Below are 4,984 nucleotides of genomic sequence, written 5' to 3'. Positions count from 1 at the left end.
AAAACAGCTTCATGCTTTTTGTTACAAGACAAAACAGATTATTGTAAATAAACATGGTTTTGTGTTGGTCTGATAAATAGTTCATTGCTTTCTTTTTGCAACAGCCATTAAATAAGATAAACATAGTACTTTAATTTTAAATGTAGATTTTTTAGCAGTATAAGAAATACCAAGACACATTTCTACCTACAGCATTTCCACAACAGAAGCTCTTGCGCCAAAAAAACCCAATAGAACCAATCAACTAAAGCAGTAGATAAAACTTTTTTTTTTTTTTGGTTCCAAAAAACTCATTACTGTTAAAAAAACTATTGCTGTTTAGAACTAGTAGAAATTTAAAGTTAAAAAGAAACAATCTGAAGGACCATATTAACATGAATCTCACGGGTCAGAACACATATAAAATTTAAATTTTCTGTAGAAAACATGGGAAAACACAGAGCAAGAAAAATAATCACAGCCCTTAAGTTTTGCTAGTAGCAAGAGCAGAATTGATAGGAAAAGTTGTCAATGACCTAAATCCTTTCAAAAGCATTTTTTTTTTTTTAGCAGTATAAGAAATACCAAGACACATTTCTACCTACAGCATTTCCACAACAGAAGCTCTTGCGCCAAAAAAACCCAATAGAACCAATCAACTAAAGCAGTAGATAAAACTTTTTTTTTTGGTTCCAAAAAACTCATTACTGTTAAAAAAACTATTGCTGTTTAGAACTAGTAGAAATTTAAAGTTAAAAAGAAACAATCTGAAGGACCATATTAACATGAATCTCACGGGTCAGAACACATAAAATTTAAATTTTCTGTAGAAAACATGGGAAAACACAGAGCAAGAAAAATAATCACAGCCCTTAAGTTTTGCTAGTAGCAAGAGCAGAATTGATAGGAAAAGTTGTCAATGACCTAAATCCTTTCAAAAGCATTTTTTTTTTTTTTTTGACATTCTAAAATCAATTACAAGTATTTTATTTGATAACAAATAGAAAATGCCAATAAATAAAAATTTTAACTCCTCACGCTTTCTCTCATTGTCTGCCAGCAATGGAATCAATACCGATCATGTGAATAAAAGCTTATAAGTGTATTCAAAAGTTACTAAAAAGGTTATAATTCCAGTTCTATATAACTTGGAAGTTCCAAACAAATTCCATCATATGCAGCGAAATTCGTTCTTTCAATTGCTACCAATATTTTAACTGCACACATAAGTTTTTGCTACCAAAACTGCAAAAAAATGCTAATTAATTAGATATTTAATTGACACCTCCCGTGATTAAAATCCTACAAAGCTGAAACCTATCTACTAACATTTTCAAGCGGGGTTACTAAGTGTCCTGGATAAGTCCTGTGTATTCTAGCCAAGAGCAATACAAGACAGTTAAAAAGACATAATTTTAAGAGGGTGAAAACAACCAAAAATTGTGAAATACGGAGTGATAAAAAAATCACCTGGCAGCAAACATGAACTATTTTTGAGGTATTATGTTTTTGTTTTGGTGCCAGAACACGCTGTGGTCTGGTGTGGTTGCTTATTCTCTGTGAACGTATCTTGCAATAGGTCTCAGCACATGTATCCTCAGAAACAATGAAATAATATTTGGTATTCCGACAGGTGATTTCATATAACGTTTTTATGTTCTGATTCGGTTGAATTAAAAAAAAAAAAAACAATATAAATAAATGTTCAATGTGAGAAAGTAATCACCGAAAAAACACTTGTACATGTTTACTGATGAGTGAATGGAGGAAAAAAGTGGCTTATACCTTTCCCAGGAAATGTAACAAATCCTTTTGCATTTATTTATTGCAATTGGGATTTTTCTGTTGCTCATGGAGCTCACAATGATATTAGTCAACCAACGCCTCCTAAATACTAAATGCCTATCGCTTTCCGATTTTCAGCATAGAGCAAAATGATCCCAGTAAGATCAATTTCGGTACTTTCGCCACTGCTATCTATCGAAGGTCGAAAGTAATAGAAATTAATAGCGGAGAACACAATTGGTTAACTTTTAAATTTTAATATTGACCAATCAACAATTTGATTTGAATTGTTTGGATCCATTGTCATAGCAACCCCATCCGTGTATTGCCGCCAGGTAGCGTTGGTAGAATACCGGCGTAGGATCACTTTTTGAAGCTAATGTGATAGCATTTAGTATTAAGGAGGCGTTGGAGTCAACATTCTCATGATGTCGAACATACGAAAAATAATGTTACTGTTGATCAGGTAATTTAACAAAATGCTTTGCACATGCAACTCCATGGACTGAGGCATCAAACCTAAATAATTAGTTTTTTGATGGCTCAAAGCTTGCTTCAAAGATCAGCTGTGGCTGAACAAAGGCTGAAGCAATAACAACAAACGTGATGCTTCCCATTATCTACGAAACACAAAAAGTAAGTACTAATTACTTTTCTCTCAGTTCTGATGTTTCAGAGAAAGGGAATATAAAATTTTTACCCAGTGTGTTCAGTATTTTACTAAAAAAATGGAATTTAAGAAATTGTTAAATTTTGTAGAGCTCAAAATCAGATTCAATTGTCAACTGTTTGATTAATGAATTAGTCAACAACACCAGTGCTACTTTCAAAACCTTCAGCCTCCTTAAAGAGCGGAAGCAGGGTACTACAGGAATATAGTGCAATCACGAAAAAAGTTCAAATAAGTAGCAATCGAAAGAGCATATTAGAACATGTTTTCGACGCTAAAATTATTTGCCCCCGTGTCCTCATTATCGAGATATCAAGTCTTAAAGTCTGCCGAAATATATTAAAAAAAAAAAAAAAAAAAGCCAAATTGAAAGGCTTGTCAAGAAATTAGGAATACCACTCGATTTTACCATTCCTCGCCGACCCCGCTAAATCTGGCAACTGAACTTAAGATTTCAGCAAAGTTGAATACTTCATATTTCGATAATGGGACAGAAGGCAAATACGCGTTTAGAAGTATGTTTTGCTATTAAGCAGTATTACCACTTTTAAGCCAGGGATGTTGGCGCCAATGCTATGATAAAAGCGAATCCGCATTCGCCACGCGCCAATACTCCCAAAGGGTTGCTATAGAACACTTTGTATAGTCCTCCTCGCTATGATGTTGGTTTCGGTTTGGAGTTGATGTGCTCTTGCGCACAAATTCCGGCAATATCCCCAATGCATAGTTGATAGTTAACAATAAATGTGTTTCATCGTTGATCTTGTTTCTTTGAAGAAAAAAAAAAACATTTCTCTATCGCCTTACAAGAGCTACAAAGCAGAACTACGTACAATATACCAGCAGCCCGGTTATCACGTTCAGCGATCGCAATTTTGTCCTTGTTATGGACTCATCAGTCTGGAATAGCAAATGAAGCTGAGAGTTCCACCAAATTGGTAGATAAAGTAACATGTCTCATCAGTAAGAGGTTGCCGCATAGTTCAACTCATGAATTTAAGGTAAACCTTTGAGTATTAAGCTTAAGTTACCGCCCTTAATCCTATTTAGCCCTGACCGGTCTATCTCCCGCTAATGTTGATTGCTTTGCAGTGAGAATAAAATATTTTGTACTCATTGGATTTGCATACATTTTGAACATACCTCAGGGTTTATACAGACTGATCGGGGCCAGCGAGAGGCCATATGGCAGCCTAGTCCGAAACTAGGCACCCAACTTGGAATTTTAAGTGGAATAAGTTTTATGGAGCTGGAGCTGAGCTGCCAAACTGACAAAAGTTTTGACCGTTTTGACTCTCGATGGACCTAGACCCCACTCTGATTGTGGGTAAAAAGTCTGAGAATAGTGACAAATGAAAATAAAAGGTAAGACCGATTTTCTGACGAAGAGCCAAGAAACGGGAAAATACGATAAAATGAATTTTCAGGTAATTTAAGAAAAATAGAAATTATTGAAATTTTAAAACCTTTTACTTCTCGATTTTAAAATTTTAACGCTTTTTAATGTATGCGCGTGTCATGTAAATGCGAATTTCGTAGCATTAAAAAAAAAAAGAGGTTCGCAATTAAATATTTAACTTATGCATTTCAATATTCAATACTTTGAACAGTACTATTTGTAATCAAAAATTCAAATAATGTTTTTTGGGAATTTAGCAATCTTTAATAATTACACTGAAGGCATATCATTCAATCGTCAGCAATTCGCAACTCCAATAAACTATAGGGTGCGCTGCAGCCGCTGCCTGACGGCGGATGAAAAAGGTAAAACAAACAAATGCCGTAACTTATAACTTGCTTTGACGCTTAGTGAATGACAGCCATCGTGTTTGTGAGAAGCTTTCTTTTCCATTCCTCTGAAATGACATTACACCACAAACTGTGTGAAGCCTGTAATTTACCCCAAAAGAAAACGCGTAGAACGGAATATATTACCTTTTTCGGTAGCATTATTAATCACCGCAAGGTAGCGCATTCGAGCTCTGGAGTTGCGAATAACACCAAAGCTTCTATCACAGGTCCACGGAGGCCCATATTTTGGATTCAAGACGTAAATAAAAATTCAAATAAATGCTAGGGATTGGATGTTGTATGGAGAGTTTCTGCGTAAGACGGATTTTGTAACGTCGAAGAAGGTCGTTTATAAATAATTTGATTTGTTTTATAGCAAGAAATGATGATATCATCGGAAAAAATCTTACAAAATCGTGTTTTAAGCCCAAAATCAACGTAGAAAAACATGGATTTTGTTTATTCCCAAAAGTTTTTTGTTTATAGAGGTTGCGTTCGGCGAAACTCACCGGTCGACCGGTAAGTAACTAGTTACTAACCGAAGCGTTCTATGATCAACCGGTTACCACAGCGGTTACCATTCTAGGCAGTTGATTGGAGCACGTGATCATTAGCGGTCACGTGATTAACTAACCGGTCGCTCTCGGTCGAGCTCGTCGAACGCAACCAGAGAGTGCAAGTACCCGCAGTGACGTCATGTGAATAGATTCTGTTGTCCGTTCCAGCTCTGAAACAGGGCTTGTGGCTCTCAAGCGTAAA

This window comes from Uloborus diversus, chromosome 5 (assembly GCF_026930045.1).
Source record: "Uloborus diversus isolate 005 chromosome 5, Udiv.v.3.1, whole genome shotgun sequence".
In the NCBI taxonomy this organism is placed as follows: domain Eukaryota; kingdom Metazoa; phylum Arthropoda; class Arachnida; order Araneae; family Uloboridae; genus Uloborus; species Uloborus diversus.
This window is presented reverse-complemented; position numbering follows the sequence as displayed.